Raw genomic sequence first — 20547 nt, 5'->3', positions numbered from 1 at the left:
TGATCAGATAGCCCATTAACAATTGGGTACACATTAATTGTTTCTGCCTGGGCGCTGTCTCTGAAAATGTTATCGATAACTGACGTACTATCCTGCTGCACACGAGTTGGAAAATTTACAACAGACACTATATTGTAACAACCAAACAAAGATTCTGTCTCATTTTTCCTATTCGTATCTTTTACGAAATCTACATTAAAATCACCACAAACCACTAACTGCTTCTTTTTGTCCGACAGGTAGCTCAATAATGCCTCATGATTTTTCATGAATAGCTGAAAGTTAGCTTGAGGTGATCTGTAGATTGTTACAATTACTATAGAAGTATATTGCAGAAGCAACTCACAAGCACATGCTTCAAGGATCTGATCTACACAAAAACTATTTCTTTCAATATTTTTGACTGTGTGTCCAGTTTTTATATAAGTAGCAACTGCTCCTTTTTCCGTGTTGACTCTGCACGAGTAAGAAGCTAATCTGTAATACCTTAAATTTAACTTCTCCATCCCTGCGGTTACATGGTGTTCAGAGAGACACAAAACTTCTATACCTTCTGAATTTACCCCATTTTCTAGGCTTACAAGAAGCTCAACTATCTTATTTTTCATTCCGCTAATGTTCTGAAGAAACAGAAGAATTTTATTTCTTTGGATACTGCTACAGGCGTTATGGCACTGTCCTGTTTTAATCTCTTTCAATACTCTCTGCCTGTAACCTGACTAACCTAAAAAACGTGTCCCTCTGAATCCAGTAATCACAGGTATTTTGTCTTGTGTGCATGTGGCCCCCCTTACATTTTCTGCCAGAAGGTCAACTAATCTATCCTTCCCCCTTTTATTCGGGTGCAGGCCGTGACTAAATAGTGTATTCCCACCTCCCAATTGCATCAACAGGCACAGCGCAGATATGAGATTTAGTTTCTACCAACAGTAACCCCGCTCCAGCTCTCTGTTAACACGGTTGACAGACGTATTAACCCAAGATTGGTCATGGCGCTGCAGAACATCCACAAACCCCACACGGGTCGTACCTAACACTACAGTTCGAATTGTTAGCCAGGCTGTTTTCTGCTCCTCCTACTATAAGAACATGGTCCTTGGCATCAAAATGTTTGCACAAGGCCCCTAGGTTTCCTGTAACCTCCTAAGTTTAGCACTAAGTTTCACAATGCTTGTGACCTGGTACTCGACTCCTAGCCTATCGTGTAGCAACTGGGCTACACCTCTCCCGTGACTGCTAGCTAATAGCAGGACTCTTTTCTTTCTGCTTGATTTTACTCCCTACCTAGCATCACAATTGTTACTACGAGTCTGTTGCACCATACTTTGCTCAAAACATGTTTGAGGCTCTTCTACTTTAGGCAACAAATTAAACCGATTGCTCACTGAAATCTGAAAAGTGATTTCTGATGTATTCTCCTTCTGACTACGACCTGTTACCAGATGCCATTGTCTCTTTCCCCCTTCAACCTGTCTAATTCAAAGTACCTCATTTCTAGTTCTGCATGAAGGGCACAACTTTTTTATACTGTCCGCGATTTTCTTGTCACGGCTACATAATCTACAACTTCATTGGCGGGCCTCATCTGACACTATGACAGCTTCCCCGCTACAATCTCCCTAGTGAAACACCAACCCACAATCCTGACATATCACTCCCGTGCTCACTAATCTACGACAACATCCACATTTGTCACACATAACGGCAGATTAAACAATACAAATCACATTAAAAACAAACAACACAAATACAAACAATACAAACAACACAAATACAAACAATACAAATCACACTACAAACAATTCCCCTACACCAATTAATAATTAGCAGAAACTAACTTAGCTTGCGGTGAGATGAGCAGAAAACTTTTGGACGTCAGGCGAACGTAAACAGCGCGAAGTTTAACTGCTGGCGTAGGTTATAGTGACGTAAATGACGAAACGAATAAGAAACTGAAAAGGCACGATATTTTCTAGCGACAACTTTGAACAGGCGCTATTACTGAATTATGTATAAATACTCTAATAGAAACAGAAACACCACTTAGCGACTTTACTGCACAATATGGAAAATTAACTGTACGGAAGTGTAGAAACGCAGAAAATATGAACCGAATGCAAACTATACACGTACGATACTCTTCACAATAAACCTACACAGACACTACCCGGAAATTACTGAATAATCACATAACTTACTGCCGTCAACAACGAAACCAAACCCACGTCAAAGGCTTGCACCTTAGAACAGTTAACTTTTCACGAGAACTACGCAAATAAAAGCGAAACCTTCAATATGTAGATCACAATAGATACTAATTTACATATTTAAGCTACAATATTGCCTTGATAAATTGTTTTTCCACGAGTGAACACCTATATTCATGAGCGCACTCAGTAAACACACGCTCCTGCTCCAAAGAGCTTAGTTCTGTCTGAGAGACTGTTCCGACAGGAGCACTTTTCCGCTGGTGGACATAATATTCCATGTTCGCGTACATTTTTTCCGGTGTACTCAGTCTCCTCATTACCATTAGTGAACGAAGTTCACTTTGTAGAACAGTGGAAGGCATTTTATTGCGTGTCTCACGTATCATTGGTGGAAATGAACTATGCTAGTGTTTTATGAAAAAAAACTAATATTCGTTAGATGATATATATTATTTTATGCAGACTAGGAAAGAGTTGTAAATGTATGTTGACGAAAAGTGCATAGTCAGAGTACATTGGCGATAACCTTGGGACATATTACTGTTTAAAAATATGGATTTCAAGTGTAATTGCTAGCGCTCAATAATTCGCTGATTTTGTTTAAACAACATCACTGATTGTCGAAAAGACGCAGAATATCAGTAACAGAAGTTTAGATTTTCTGCAACTGATCGTAGAAAAGAATTTTCCTTTGTTTACCATATTCTTCCTCAAATGAGGTAAACCTGAAGATGTTTACTAAATTATAACTACACTGTCAAACTGTATCCTGCATTACACGAAGCTTTAGTATGCTAAAATACCTACAGATGAAGCCATAGCTGCTTCAAAATAATTAAACAACAATAAAAACAGGTGAGTGGATAAGAAACCGTGTGAGAATAGCCTTTATTCTCTGTAATAATACGCTAAGTTCACCTTTAAAATACGCGACGGCGTTTACTCATCAAGAGATTTATGTGTTAAGTCCTGAGCCAAGTTTTTCTACCCTTTATTGCGCAGAGAATTCCGCATTCACAGAATTGTGGGGAAATAATGCGCACTTAACTGTTTTCTGCAAATCTACTGAGCGGAACAACGAGAGGGGTTGCATTCCCTTCACCGTATTCCACACAAACGGACAGGCGTAAATCGGAATGGGGTGCAAGGGTGGGGGAGCATCGAGGGGGTGTAATCTCTGTCCCCCTCTCTCATGAACATTTTGTTGGAAACATTCCGCAGCTAATCACCTAAAACCGTCTAAATACTTGGGTACTCAAATAGCTCACCCGGAATAACAAAACGCGCTACCAGAAGAGATCATATACACGGACAATAATATCTGAAGTATAGCCATTCCACTTTAAAAAATGAGAGATTTCGGCATAGACGTCTGGCTTTCTTCAGGACGGATTCATCGATTAAGACCTAAATAGCCCCGAAAATTTGAACCATTTGTTTCAAATAGTGGGTCACAAAACAAAATCTGAAGTTCTCTTTCCTTAGTTAGCACATACATTCTATGAATGGCGTGAAGGCCTAAGGTATACCGACGATCTTAAACAATAGTTATGAATACAAAAAGACACCGAATGTTTACACTAGGTTATTCGTAAGGTATAAAACTACACATACACTACTGGCCATTAAATTGCTACACCAAGAAGAAATGCAGATGATAAACGGGTATTCATTGGACAAATATATTATACTAGAACTGACATGTGATTACATTTTCACGCAATTTGGGTGCATAGATCATGAGAAATCAGTACCCAGAACAACCACCTCTGGCCGTAATAACGGCCTTGATTCGCCTGGGCATTGAGTCAAACAGAGCTTGGATGGCGTGTACAGGTACGGCTGCCCATGCAGCTTCAACACGATAACACAAGTCATCAAGAGTAGTGACTGGCGTATTGTGACGAGCCAGTTGCTCGGCCACCATTGACCAGACGTTTTCAATTGGTGGGAGGAGAATGTCCTGGCCAGGGTAGCAGTCGAACATTTTCTGTATCCAGAAAGGCCCGTACAGGACATGCAACATGCGGTCGTGCATTATCCTGCTGAAATGTAGGGTTTGGTAGGGATCGAATGAAGGGTAGTGCCACGGGTCGTAACACATCTGAAATGTAACGTCCACTGTTCAAAGTGCCGTCAATGCGAACAAGACGTGACCAAGACGTGTAACCAATGGCACCCCATACCATCATGACGGATGATATGTCACTATGGCGATGACGAATACACGCTTCCAATGCGCGTTCACCGCGATGTCTCCAAACACTGATGCTACCATCTTGATGCTGTAAACAGAACCTGGATTCATCCGAAAAAAATGTTTTGCCATTCGTGCACCCAGGTTCGTCGTTGAGTGCACCATCGCAGGCGCTCCTGTCTGTGATGCAGCGACAAGTGTAACCGCAGCCATCGTCTCCGAGCTGATAGTCCGTGCTGCTGCAAACGTCGTCGAACTGTTCATGCATATGGTTGTTGTCTTGCAAACGTCCCAATCTGTTGACCAGGGTTCGAGACGTGGCTGCACGATCCGTTACAGCCATGCGGATAAGATGCCTATCATCTCGACTGCTAGTGATACGAGGCCGTTTTGATCCAGCACAGCGTTCCGTATTAACTTCCTGAACCCACCGATTGCATATTCTGCTAACAGTCATTGGATCTCGACCAACGCGAGCAGCAATTTCCGCGATACGATAAACCGTAATCGCGATAGGCTACAATCCGACCTTTATCAAAGTCGGAAACGTGATGGTACGCATTTCTCCTCCTTACACGAGGCATCACAACAACGTTTCGCCAGGCAACGCCGGTCAACTGCTGTTTGTGTATGAGAAATTGGTTGGAAACTTTCCTCATGTCTGCACGTTGTAGGTGTCGCCACCGGCGCCAACCTTGTGTGAATGCTCTGAAAAGCCAATCATTTGCATATCACAGCATGTTCTTCCTGTTAGTTAAATTTCGTGTCTACCACGCCATCTTCGTGGTGTAGCAATTTTAATGGCCAGTAGTGTACAATAATCGGATTACGTGAGAAGCTGAGGTTACTTTAGAATTCCACGTGTAATAATCATTAACGACAGACAACCGTGAAATTTTTTTCATAAAATTGTTGTGCTCTTTACGCTAAAATTTCGTAATTTTTGCTGCTTATCCATAATCAGTTATTCATCTTCACTTTACAACACGTTTTTGTCAAAAGGAGTAATTATTTTTACAGGTACTATTGAAAGTAGCAAGTATAATTATCATCCAGGTTGATTGTTTCCTCTTATGTTGTCCTGTATTGATTGTTTCCTCTTATGTTGTCCTGTAGACTACTCGTATTACTAAAAAGCTAGTTGTCGTATTGGCTCACAGCTATTTTTCAGAGGCGCCAGCCGACTATTTCTTGAAATCTGCGCAAAGGCAAATACATCGAAGTTTTTGTGAAGTCTCAAGACAAAAAGAGAAAGAGATAGTAATACGAAACCATGCAGAAGTGTCTTTAGCTGTGGAAGGAACGTATAATTTCAGAAAAAAAAGGAAGCAGAATTGTCTTACGTATTAAAATTGCCCTTCTTGACGTGATTTTGGCTGTCCTTCATTTCTTACATGAATCCTCCTAAAATCGCGATCATTTTGCACGTACATTGCCCATCGTCGCAATGATAGGAGGGAGAAAAATTTCAAGCAGTTTCGAGGTGCTAATCAATTTCGCACGTTTGTGCTGCAACGTAACCATAGTACGATACGCTACTATTTCTGAATTTTAAAACAGGAATTTCACAGGACTCATTACACGTCCTATATACATGTATATAGCCCGCCGACGAACTTTCACGGCAGTGACAGACGCAGAAAAATGAAAGCGATCTTGAATAATAAATGTTTCATTCTACAAATTTAGAAGCAGCAGTACAATCTCTGTGTTATACGCAGAAAGGTCATAAATCCTTCCAAGATCGTCGGATCTATGTCCAATAATTTTAACTTTTCTTTCGTATTCGGCTGGTAAAACAGTAGAGCCACAAGTGAAGAACGTTACTGAAACCCTTGTCACATATTAGACCTAATTATCATGTAAATCAAGGTTACACTAGCAACATTAGACAATAAGGTACATAGTAAGATCAAAGAAAGGTTAAAGTTCTAATTAATAATGTTACCAAAAATGGAAGGCTGTTTGTTACTTCAATGTTATTAAAACAACTGCGGGGAAGACTGAATATGGGTCACTAGCGCTACTAGATTAATGATAGCAAGTACAACAGACACAACCAAAGAAGTATATAAGTCACGACATGCTTGCTAAATTTCATTATAATGTTTCATTTGACTAACAAACAGCAATCCGTTAATCTCCTTTTTGTTTCTCCGTTATTCCGTTAAGCATGTTTTTAAGCTATGATATAGACACGAAACTATGATTTATACATATCTTTTATTCATTAGAGAGCGATGCACGTTAAGAGCGCGACAAGTAATCCAGTGAACTGAAATGATAGTCGTGATCCACATTTACTTTTCCGCCACAATCTTGACTTAGTAGCAACGTAAGTGTTTGCTTATTCCTCCAATCGAGTATCCAGAAATAAAACGTAGATTGCCTTGAAATCTCACAAGGGACATCTTCATTTCGTAAGATTTTGCCCAACGCTGCTTCTGCAAATTCAAGCAACATTTAAGAGCACGGTTTGGTTTGTTATGGCCAGTTGTACTTGCGTTGTAGGGAAGGCTGTTTAACCGTATAAAGCTGACAGGCGCAACTTGAATTTTACTAGCATTGTGGAATGATATTTAGTATCTCCTTGACGGTACCTTTTTCGTCTTAACTCCACACTCCGTCCCAGGAAGCGGCGGTGTGACAAGTATCCAAAGTCAAGGAAAGCTGTGAACACGCAGGTATTCCACTTCCCTGGACAGATGCCGATGAAGAGTCGTCAAATACCCAATACGTTTCCACTAGCACTTTTCTCTTAAAACACAGGCATTCACACTCCAATTATTCCTGGATCCGCTGCAGTCGAAGGCGATTTTTTTTTCACAATTTTCTTCCGCCGAGCACTTCTTCGTCAGATACCGTAATAGTAAAAAGATGCACTGCTGCTAAACATGCTCACTCGCGACCAATAATTTTCCCACAAATTACAAAGCTGAACACTTGCTATGGCTTTTCTAACACTGACCACAAATTTCATAGAATTACTTAACAGGGTGAGGAAAATTATCTACACTGGAAACGTGTAAATCGGTAGTGGACAGGGAGCTACAGTGCGGTATTTTTCAGTCGTTCAGTGCTATCTGAGAGAGTCTGTGAGGTATATAGAGGGTACAGAGCAGGAGTTCATTTACTGTGCACTACCAGTCCAATAAGAATCTTCAAAGAGGAAGATGAAAACACAGACGGCTTCTTTCTAAAACTACGTGTAGCCGTGACACTACCCCACACGTGGTCTGTTTCTTCTTCTCTCATGTGAACCTTCGGCACAGAGAAAAACTCTCATACAATGTAACATGAGAAAATCGCTCTGTTGAAAAAATTATTTATTCGTCACACCTTTTCCACAGATATCTAAGCACAACACCTGCTATGGCTTTTCTAATACTGACAGCTAGTATTATGGTGTTACAGGGAGCTAAATTTGTTACATTGATCGAAGGGTACGATATCATCTACTTCAGTTAACTACAAGAAACTAATTGCTTACTGTCAGCAAGGTAAATAGATAATTCTTATTGAGAGTGCGTGTGGGGTACAGAGCGCGAGTTATTTGCGAAGTATAGGGAATGGTTCGGCTACAGTGTTTAAAGATGATGGATGGTTGAGAAGGGCTTCTCCCTACATCCACTAATACAATTAAACATCAGATTATTTAAGGTTTAGTATTTCGCTTCCATGAGGAGATTTCGTGCAACAGGCATTCACACACCAATGATTTTTATATCCACTGCAGTCGAGGACGCTCTTCTTTCACTGTTATTTCCACAGAGAATCAACGCTATTGCGTCGCTGATGTCATTTCTGAAAATGGGCACAAATTTTTATGGTACTGCATGATACAGGGCAAATTTTCTGCCCCATTTAAAAATGCTGTAATTTCGTTCACTGGAGTGGCCTACAAGAAATTTTGCAGTGTGTGCAGGGTAAATAGTTTAATATTAATTGAGAGAGTCGATGAGATATAGAGTGCGTTTGTTGTAATTTTCCGACGACAAACATGAACACTCACAGCAAGGCTTGTTTTCTACGTCCTCTGCAATCGAAAATGCTTTCCTTTCACAGTTATCTTCGACAAAACAATTAGCACTTTGTAGTAAGAAATCGACGCACTGTTGCTACAGTATCACAAATTTCAATGACGAACACTTGCTATGTCGTTTCTGACACTGAGCATTAATTTTTTATTACGTTACGTGGTACGGGGGCAAATTTCCTGCACTGGTTATAAGCGGTATAAATGCGTTCACTGGCGTAGTCTACAGAAAAAAAAAGTGTGCAGTGTGGCCGAGGCTAATCGTTTACTGAGAGGGTCGGTGAGCTGTACAGCCCGACCTTTGTTGTAATGTTCGACGACAAAGGTGAACACACAGTGATGGAGCTGGTTTCTACGCACAGGTGCATTCCCGTATGCCAAGTAGATTAGGTGAGCCGAGACACTGCTGCGAGCGGTTTTTATTTTCCGGCCACTGTGGCGCGACCGTCCGGTAGGGAGGAGAAGCGCGCGCGTGGGCGTGCTTAGTCGAGGGCGTATGACGTAGCGCGCGCACGGCCGCCTCGCGGGTCGGCCCGTCCCACGCGGTCCGGAGCGACGAACGGCGACTGGCGGCGCGCCGGCCGCGGACCGAGACCGGGAGGCTGCGCGCGCATGCGCACTCGCCCGCTCAACCTGTCCGCGCGGCACCCCTGCGCGCCCTTAATAGCGTTAGTCCGGCGACAGTCCCGGCGGGCATGTTAAGCGCCCACCCTGGGGAACCCCACCCCACTGCGCGTACACATTTGTCCTCCTTGTCGCAGGCGCATGTTCGGCTAGTGAACTGGTCCAATCGGTGTCGCGTCGGAGATTATAAATTGCTGTATTATCGCCCTGCGTGGATATGATATGTCGCGTCCTGACACGGGTCCAAGGCCTGCATGGCGCAGTGGGATTCTGAGATGTTGTTCTAATTACACTAATCCACCATTATAACCGAGAAGAGGGGTGCTACACTGAGGAGCTAAAGAAACTGGTACAGCTGCCTAATATCGTGTAGGGACCCCGCCAGCACGATAATGTGCCACATCACTACGTGGCATGGACTCTACTGATGTCTGAAGTAGTGCTGGAGGGAGCTGACACCATGAAACCCGCAGGGTTTGAAACATCCCCTTAGGAAATTTTTATGAATTACTGTGCTGATAAACATGATATGTTATTTGATTTTCAAACAGCTGATCAATACTGAACGTACTCAGACATTTCTCTCTTTACTTATTCTGATCATCACTAAATTGACACACAATATTTTTTTAGCGCAACGCAATCTGACTTTCAATAATCCCTACAAATGAATGGCCCTGACTAACAATAACCTATACCATTCATGGATCACTTACCTCACAAAAATCTTGTTTATTCGAACTACTACAATACAGCGAGCGCCAATAGTGCCTGCTAAATAAAAGATTGTAACTACTGAAAGCACTAATTAGTGATAGGCATAGTTAGCAAATGACTGATTTTGACAGAGAAGAAACAATGTATTTACCTTAAAAATGTTCAAAAGTCATCATATACAACAGTTCATGATATCCAGTATTACAAATTTACTCTTTCTGATGGACACACGTCTAGGTCGTCCGCTCTCAAAATTCTGCCATCTCTCTCTCCATATCCACCACTGCTGGCGGCTCACCTCCAACTGCGCAACGCTACGCGCTGTTCGCCTCCAACTGCTCAACACTACAATAGCGAATATTCCAACAATGCCATCCAGCCACAGACTGCACACAGCACAGCCAGTGATTTTCATACAGAGAGCTACGTGACGTTACCAACATGAAAACCTAAACAGCCTACGTACAGGTTGTCCATAAATCCGTAAGAGTAGGAGTGGGTGGAGATCTCTTCTGAACACCACGTTTCAAGGCATCCCAGATATGTTCAATAATGTTCGTGTCTGGGGCAGTGGAAATGTTTAAACTCAAAAGAGTGTTCCTGCAGCCACTCTGTAGCAAGTCTGGATGTGTGGGGTGTCGCATTGTACTGTTGGAATAGCCCTAGTCTGTCAGAATGCACAATGGACGTGAATGGATGCAGGTGATCAGACAGGATGCTTACGTACGTGTCACCAGCCAGAGTCGTATCTAGACGTATCATGGGTCCCATATCATTCCAACTGCACATGCCCCAGTCCATTACGCCGGCCGGGGTGGCCGAGCGGTTCTAGGCGCTACAGTCTGGAACCACGCGACCGCTGCGGTCGCAGGTTCGAATCCTGCTTCGGGCATGGCTGTGTGTGATGTCTTTGGGTTAGATAGGTTTAAGTAGTTCTAAGTTCTAGGGGACTGATGACCTCAGAGCCATTTGAGACCACACCATTACAGAGCCCCCACTAGCTTGAACAGACCCCTGCTGACATGAAGGGACTCTAGATTCATAAGGTTGTCTCCATACCTGTATACATCCATCCACTCGATAGAACTTGAAACGGTCGGCCGGTGTGGCCGAGCGGTTCTAGACGCTTCAGTCCGGAGCCACGCGACCGCTACGGTCGCAGGTTCGAATCCTGCCTCGGGCATGGATGAGTGTGATGTCTTTGGGTTAGTTAGGTTTAAGTAGTTCTACGTTCTAGGGGACTGATGACCTCAGATGTTGCGTCCCATGGTGCTAAGAGCCATTTGAGCCAGAATTTCAAACGAAGCACGTCCGACCAGGCGACATGTTTCCAGTCATCAACAGTCCAATGTCGGTGTTGACGCGCCGAGGCGAGGTTCAAATAATTCTGAGCACTATGGGACTTAACTTCTGAGGTCATCAGTCCCCTAGAACGTAGAATTCCTTGAACCTAACTAACCTAAGGACATCACACACGTCCATGCCCGAGGCAGGATACGAACCTGCGACCGTAGCGGTCGCGCGATTCCAGACTGTAGCGCCTAGAACCGCTCGGCCACTCCGGCCGGCCCGAGGCGAGGCGTAAAGCTTTGCGTCGTGCAGTCATCAAGGGTACACGAGTGAGCCTTCGGCTCCGAAAGCCCATACCGATGATGTTTCGTTGAATGGTTCGCACGCTGACATCTACTGATTGCGCAGCACTGAAATCTCCACCAATTTGCAAAAGTGTTGCACTTCTGTCACCATGAACGATTCTCTTCAGTCGTCTTTGGTCCCGTTCTTGCAGGATGCTTTTCTGACCGCAGGGATGTCGGAGATTTGATGTTTTACCGGAGTCTTGATATTCACAGTACACTCGTGAAACTGATGGACTCAGATGTTAAGTCCCATAGTGCTCAGAGCCATTTGAACCATTTGACTACTAATTATAGCAGTTACGAGTCTCCTGTTTCCTTATTGATTAGTAGCTGCAAGTATGTGCGACAAGAGCAAGTACACTCCTGGAAATTGAAATAAGAACACCGTGAATTCATTGTCCCAGGAAGGGGAAACTTTATTGAAACATTCCTGGGGTCAGATACATCACATGATCACACTGACAGAACCACAGGCACATAGACACAGGCAACAGAGCATGCACAATGTCGGCACTAGTACAGTGTATATCCACCTTTCGCAGCAATGCAGGCTGCTATTCTCCCATGGAGACGATCGTAGAGATGCTGGATGTAGTCCTGTGGAACGGCTTGCCATGCCATTTCCACCTGGCGCCTCAGTTGGACCAGCGTTCGTGCTGGACGTGCAGACCGCGTGAGACGACGCTTCATCCAGTCCCAAACATGCTCAATGGGGGACAGATCCGGAGAACTCGCTGGCCAGGGTAGTTGACTTACACCTTCTAGAGCACGTTGCGTGGCACGGGATACATGCGGACGTGCATTGTCCTGTTGGAACAGCAAGTTCCCTTGCCGGTCTAGGAATGGTAGAACGATGGGTTCGATGACGGTTTGGATGTACCGTGCACTATTCAGTGTCCCCTCGACGATCACCAGTGGTGTACGGCCAGTGTAGGAGATCGCTCCCCACACCATGATGCCGGGTGTTGGCCCTGTGTGCCTCGGTCGTATGCAGTCCTGATTGTGGCGCTCACCTGCACGGCGCCAAACACGCATACGACCATCATTGGCACCAAGGCAGAAGCGACTCTCATCGCTGAAGACGACACGTCTCCATTCGTCCCTCCATTCACGCCTGCCGCGACACCACTGGAGGCGGGCTGCACGATGTTGGGGCGTGAGCGGAAGACGGCCTAACGGTGTGCGGGACCGTAGCCCAGCTTCATGGAGACGGTTGCGAATGGTCCTCGCCGATACCCCAGGAGCAACAGTGTCCCTAATTTGCTGGGAAGTGGCGGTGCGGTCCCCTACGGCACTGCGTAGGATCCTACGGTCTTGGCGTGCATCCGTGCGTCGCTGCGGTCCGGTCCCAGGTCGACGGGCACGTGCACCTTCCGCCGACCACTGGCGACAACATCGATATACTGTGGAGACCTCACGCCCCACGTGTTGAGCAATTCGGCGGTACGTCCACCCGGCCTCCCGCATGCCCACTATACGCCCTCGCTCAAAGTCCGTCAACTGCACATACGGTTCACGTCCACGCTGTCGCGGCATGCTACCAGTGTTAAAGACTGCGATGGAGCTCCGTATGCCACGGCAAACTGGGTGACACTGACGGCGGCGGTGCACAAATGCTGCGCAGCTAGCGCCATTCGACGGCCAACACCGCGGTTCCTGGTGTGTCCGCTGTGCCGTGCGTGTGATTATTGCTTGTACAGCCCTCTCGCAGTGTCCGGAGCAAGTATGGTGGGTCTGACACACCGGTGTCAATGTGTTCTTTTTTCCATTTCCAGGAGTGTATATGTCTTCATGTGCCCTGTGTGTGTGTGTGTGTGTGTGTGTGTGTTTGAGTGCGAATACACGAGGGTTGGAACTTTAATAGTGGCAACTATTTATTTACAGCTCGTACAAAATAGATACGTGTTTCAAAGTTTTACTGACCTTCAGAGTAGTCACCACCGTTGCCAGCGATGTGGAAATCGTACGATACTCTTACAAGTGCCAGTTCCGTTGACAATTCGAGCGGCGCGGCCTATTGCTTGACGAATTTGTAGCAGTTCTGATGCGAATGTTGTGAAGTGTTCCCTTCAGTTCAAAAATCGAGTTGAACTCACGAGGGATTAAGTCAGGGGAGTGCAGTAGGTGGTATAGCACTTAGCAGCCGCATTAGTCAAACAAATGAGTAACAGCTTGCACTGTACGTGCTTGAGCATTGCCCTGCAAAATGATGGTCAGGTACTGCAGAAAGCGTCATCACTTCTGTCTCTATGCTGTTCATTTTTGGAACACAGCGTACGACCAGCTTAGAGACAGAATTGGTGACACTTTCTGCAGGACCTGACCATCACGTTACAGGACTGTGCTCAAGCACGTACAGTGCAAGCTGTTACTGATTTGTTTGACTGGTGTGGTTGCTAAGTGCTATACCACCTACTGCACTCCCCTGACTTAAGCCCTCGTGAGTTCAACTCGATTTCTATAGACCGCGCCGATCGAACTGTCAGCACAACTGGCACTACAAAATTGTTGAGGCTTTCGTGGTCCGCCGGCCGCGGTGGTCTCGCGCTTCTAGGCGCGCAGTCCGGAACCGCGCGACTGCTGCGGTCGCAGGTTCGAATCCTGCCTCGGGCATGGATGTGTGTGATGTCCTTAGGATAGTTAGGTTTAAGTAGTTCTAAGTTCTAGGGGACTGATGACCACAGCTGTTAAGTCACATAGTGCTCAGAGCCATTTGAACTTTCGTGGTCCCTTATTGACAAACCGCCTATTGGCTTCTGTCTCGGGTTCTTCGGCCGACGTTCATCCAATGATTTTTCTGACGTTTCGCCAGCACGAGTGGCTGGCATTGTCAAAACTTCACCCTCCACTGCCGGTGGTGAACTGGAGCCAAGCTCGCGGCCGCAGACTATATGTACCTGGCGCGCCAACGTCCGAGGGCTTCTCCGCGGTCATTTCCGGTACGGTTCTCCTTTTGTTACCTGCGACGGTCGTTCGCTGCAGTACGGGAAGCCAGGATCCGTTGTTTACCTTAAGGCTTTCCTCTTTCTTGTTGAAACTGTTCGCGTGTTTTTGTATTTCTACAGCTTCTCTGAACAAGCGCGTGTGATAGTGCTCCTCTACAGCAAAAACTTCCGTGTCGGCGAATTTTATTGCGTGGTCTGTCTCATTCAGTGCGTGCTCTGCCACGGCCGATTTCTCCACCTGCCGCAACCTGCAATGTCGCTTATGCTCTTTGATCCTGGTGTTAATTGATCGTCCAGTCATTCCGACATAAGCTTTTCCGCATGTGCCAGCCACGGCAGTCATTGCTTTTACTCCTGACGACGCAGTCAGAAATAGACACCGAAAGCTCGAGAAGTTTTTTTTTTTTCGAACTGAAGCGGCTTGAGAACCGAGAAGATTTTATTTAGGGCTGGTAGCATTGGTAACAGAAGAAACGTAAATGAATGTATGAGAGAGAAAGTGACACCGACGACTCGTTTTCGGTTTTTTTTTATTGTTTATATTACATGTAATTGGAACCGCACAATGTTGAGTGTTAGTCCGTTGTGTATTTTATATCCTTACAAAATGAAAGTTGCCTTTTTCAAGTAATAAAATTTAGTTAATCGCATAACTTCGGTGCTATTATGTAACCAGACCAATTACTTTTGTTGCGAGTACAGTTTACATACAAAAAATAAAATAAATCTACATAATTATCGTTATTTTGTACTCAACAGAAAGTTCTTCAACAAACAACATTCTCCTGTTGTCATTAATACACATGAAAGCTCTTTCTGAGTAACAAAAACATGTTTTGTGTAATCCCGACGAAACATTGAAGCAATATTTGACATATTTTTGTTTTCCATTTTCTTTTTAATTTTACATTTTTGAAAATCGCTTTTTTAACGCTATATGATAAATCTGAGTTTTTAAATGTTTTGCTACTACAACGTCTTTCTGTTGCACGTTACAGAACAACAATTTTCGAATATAAGCTGAATAAACACTGACAATTTCAATCTTGCTATAAATACTGTTTATTTTCGAGTTCAAAACGTTCAAATGTGTGTGAATTCCTAAGGGACCAAACTGCTGAGGTCATCGGTGCGTAGACTTACATACTACACTACAAACTAACTTATGCTAAGAACAACACAAACACCCATGCTCGAGGGTTGACTCGAACCTCCGCAGGGAGGGGTATTTTCAAGTGACAGACGGGAGGACAACAATGTTCCGTAGATTACGCCACCCTTTATATATTATTCTCTCTCAATTTGTAGATGGATCACCGCTTCCGGTTTGTAGGGGTATGTCATACGACACTGACCACATACGCAAACAAAACGATCGAAATAAGATAACGCCCGATTGGCATGCAAAATGTAATATTTTTGGTTGTACAGCCATCACATTCATCTATAAGAAGCTCTTCTTAGAGCATCTGATAACGCAGAAGGCGGAAGATAACGTAATGTGGTGTGAGCGAGTGGTGACGGATTCTTTATTTGGTACGTGTATTGTCAGAAAGACAGCCTAGCCGGCCACTGTGGCCGAGCGGTTCTAGGCATTTCAGTTCGGGACCGCGCTACTGCTACGGTCGCAGGTTCGAATCCTGCCTCGGTCATGGATATGTGTGTGACGTCCTTAGGTCTGTTAGGTTTAAGTAGTTCTAAGTCTAGGGGACTGATGACCACAGATGTTAAGTCCCATAGTGGTTAGAGCCGTCTTAACCATTTAAAGACCGCCTAAATTGTGGTCCTTCTCTGCGATTGCCTGCTATTTTAGAATGTAGCGCGCCAAAATGATAAACACTGTTATTAATATTAGGGAAACTAAACAGTGAATGTACTTGCATTTCACATAAAAGCATTTCTCAATAGCAGGCTATCGTTCTATTATTAGCAGCGGAATAATAAAGAGACGCTAAAGACGAAACACTTCGGAGATCTTCGAGTCGTGCCTAACTTGGATGGCGGGCAGGATGGTTCGTGTCAGATTAGATTAGATCAGTAGTCTCGGAGGACAGAAGTTTTGTCGGCCGCAGTCACTATCATTTACTACTTAATTAGCAATCTCCGATTTGTAAATGTAAATGTGAATATTATTTATACAATACTAATTTCTCGCTAATAGTTTATTGCGGCCTCAAGATAACGGATTCACTACCTGAGAGCTGTTTTCTGCGCAGCGGGCAACTACAGAAGATAGCAAGCTTTTGAACATTATTTAGAACTTATGCATTCCACTCAGCTTGGTGGAAGCATCAACCGACACTTCGAGTGTACTGGAATCTTAGTACAAATGGGATCAGTGACACGTCGTCTGTGGTACAGAGAGAAGATATAAAGGAAGGAAATGTTCGAGGCAAAGTATTTATAATACACACGTAAATACCTCTCGCTATCTGTCTTTCTCACTTTCCATGAACACAACTACCATACAGATCTTAACTGACCAAGGGTACGAGGAAACGTTCCGTATTCTACGGTTACTTATAACAGCCGACGGTAGTTTTTCAGATCTAGTAATGACGTCCAGTAAAGAGCAACGAATACTCTGTAACGGCTATACTTCTCGATAATATCAAGGGCATAAGAGCCAAACTTCGGTCATTACTTTACAGCCCCTTTGCGATTCTCTGTACTGCCTGTTCTCAAAGAGAAGAAAGAGCGCACCCTAGCTGCCATTTGGCAGATCGTTCCCATTTCGCTCCACTCATGTACTGTGTCTGGCTGCTTTAAACCTTAGTGATCCTACAGAGAACATTACTTAAATAGCCACTGCGAAGTGAAGTGATTTTTGAGCTGTGGCGTGTCACATATTAATACATCTATTGGTGAGTGATAAAGCGGTTCCTGACCCATCAGGGGCAGCGCAAGATGCAATTTCCACTCCTCGGAGAAGGGCAAGAGGTAGTATTTTACTTAGTGGATTTAGAAAAATAATTAATCATGTCACTGGATGCTGATAGCAGGAGAGTGAATATGAAGAGTAGCTCCACCCTCTCTCCCTGTCGATGACAAGAATAATGACGTACACAGAAGCAGGTTTCAGGGCTGTGAGAAGAATTCGGTAATTTTACAAAGCGAGTCCTGGGAAACCACCGAAGACTCGCGGTAAAAAGGGGTAAATTTCTATTCATATTTTTCAGTTCGACAGTGCTTTGAAACTGGCTTCCCATTTGCCTGAACTACTTTAAACTGATAATTGTGTGAGTGTGTGTGTGTGTGTGTGTGTGTGTGTGTGTGCGCAAAATCACTGTTACTGATTATAGGAATTCCTAGCTATTGCCTATACTTTTTGAAACTACATAAGCATTTGTATATTTTAGCGTCCCAGGTAATGTCACATTCTGCAGTTGTTTATCCTGGTGTGCCCTCGTTTATAAGTAATCAACTGCACAGAATTTCCTGTGATCAAATGGTTCAGATGGCTCTGTGCACTGTGGGACTTAACTTCTGAGGTCATCAGTCCCCTAGAACTTAGAACTACTTAAACCTAACTAACCTAATGACAGCACACAACACCCAGTCATCACGAGGCAGAGAAAATCCCTGACCCCGCCGGGAATCGAACCCGGGAACCCGGGCGTGGGAAGCGACCTGTGATCCACTACGTGACTAGAGCTGCAATAACAACTGCGATTATTGCCACACTGTAGGTTTTACTACTGGCACTTTTTCATTGCGACGTTTTTTTGAGAACTGATACGGAAATACAGTAACAAGCACTATTATTCAGCATGGCACTATCAATTTCGTTTTCACGAATTGTGTACCTTTTTTTTACGTCGCTGTCCGAGTTTTTACTTTCGTAGAGATGCAATACATAGCAGTAGACCCTTGGTACAGCCAATAGATGGCATTTTCGATGCAATTTGGAGCATAAACTGACTGTCGAGCGCAAGTCTAGAGCGTAGTTCAGCACTCAGCGACGTAAGTGTGGCTTATCTCCAATCCCTGCCCCGCATACACACACACACACATTATACAATTTTTATATATACTGGTGACTGAGGGCGGTGCACTGAATAACATTACTCCAGTATTTGTGTCATTAGCAGACTAACAATTATAGCAATTACATGTCGCTAAGTACATGTGTCAAGATCAAGCCATTTATGCTTATTTTCCCCTGGGCAGCAGACTGTTGTACGCAGAGAAAACTACCAACACACTGATGTGTGCTCCCCGCATACCAGTCAAAATTTGTTTTTCTTCTTGTGGAAGGATCGTACTGCAGTTGCGAAAATGGATTTATATGCTACGCGGGTTTGCATACTGCTAGGCGCTCCATATCTTTCGAAGTCCGCAATGCATCGCACGTTTTCCGCACCACTTCGTTATAGCCCGCAACTTATAAGTTTGGAAGTAGCAACAAAAAGAGAAAAGAAAGTAATAATGCGATACTGGGTGCTTCCATCTACTACCGCACTACGTTCCGGCATAAAGGATCGTTCTATTCGAGAGAAACCAGGCGTCGTTGCGCGTTGCAGGTGCTCCTCTGGAACAATCAGCATCGTGACTGCTACGAAATCCAGGTGGTCCCCGAGGACACAGCGGGTCAGGAAACTGCGGGGGGGGGGGGGGGGGGAGGGATTTCATATCATCTCTTCGAAACACTACTGCAGGAATGCTCCAATACCGTCCAGCCCTCGAACCTGTATTGCTCGGAATGTCCACTACTCAGCAACGCTCGGGTACTGTTACTTCCTACGCTATCATCCCCTCAAGCTTCTGGAGCATACTCAGCCGCGAAGTCAGCCACAAATTCTCTGCTAGAGAATGCAGCAGAACCTCTTCAAAGAAGATCTAGCATATTACACTTAACTGAATCACACTATTTTGATTATCTGAACGTGAGATAAGGTGGCTAAGACATGCCACTTCAGGTATATTTGCAAATGCTACAAATTTTGTTTTGTCTGTTTTCAGTCTATACCGATATAATCAATTCAAAACGATTCCAATAATACATGCATGATTTTCCTTTTTTTTGTAAAAAAATGTGGAAGTATGTTATAGCAATAGACACGTAAACATACGGCTGCGAATATGTTGTTGCGGCGGTATTCACGGAATAATGAACAGGAGTAAGATTTCCTTGTCGTATTGGTATGTAGCGTGTAAATCAGTTTCTTGTATGCGTCATAATACGCAGCAAAGATTTATTTGCTCTGTGCAGTTCTCTAAAAGACAAACAGGTGGCGCTTATTGACTGCATAAATACATACAGACAGACGCGAGTAGATGACTGGCAAATTGCAAAGACGTTTAACTGATTCTTTAGCCCCTTTTTTTTCTCTCTCCTTCTGCCTTTATTTTTCGGTACCAAACAGAGAAATAATATCCGGCAAAGTTAAACACACGCGCATACAAATGAAGCAAAATATCCCACGGAAGTACATTAATTGTAAATGCAAATACGGTCCGTAATGTTGCATTTTAATTAAAAGCAGCCTGTCCGCCGTTGTGGAAACATAACAGCACACAAAGCAAAAATGCGGTCCGATTCGCGCAGGCAGTTTTAAGGGAGGGAAGATTTCGCGTCGAACGGTGGAGGCAGGAAGTCGAATGCGCCAGCTGACAATGACGTCACGGGTAGTGTGCGATACCCCGTCGGTTTTAATTTCGGCGGTAGCCGACGGCAAAATTCCGAGGACGACTCTACGACATGTATACGGTGCGTATAACAGAATTTTTTTCCGTCTAGATCTGAAGTCAGTTTTGTTTATCGCAACCATTAGACTGAATGAGCGGGAATAATTATGAACACGGGTAGCGTGGTTGTGTAAAGGATATACCGTGATATGCAACAGCCACAATTTTAGGGGAGGAAGGGGAGCAGGCACTATGCGATGTAGGCACGGAGGCGGTGTGTGTGTGTGTGTGTGTGTGTGTGTGTGTGTGTGTGTGTGTGTGAAACGAGCGAAAGTCGTTCTGCTTTGCCTGAGGACGCCCGGTAGGGTGGGGTCTGAGAGAGAGGAATTAGAATTTTACAAATGTTGACCCAAATATTATTTTTTTCCGCAGATTGGGATAAGTTTTGTTTGTTTCGTGGTCATGAGGCAACAAAAGTTTTAATTATCAAACAAATCATGTGACTAGCTAACTAACCAAACATCCTACTTACTAACGAGTGAACGCATTAACT

Source organism: Schistocerca serialis, chromosome 2, assembly GCF_023864345.2.
Source record: "Schistocerca serialis cubense isolate TAMUIC-IGC-003099 chromosome 2, iqSchSeri2.2, whole genome shotgun sequence".
NCBI lineage: Eukaryota > Metazoa > Arthropoda > Insecta > Orthoptera > Acrididae > Schistocerca > Schistocerca serialis.
This window is presented reverse-complemented; position numbering follows the sequence as displayed.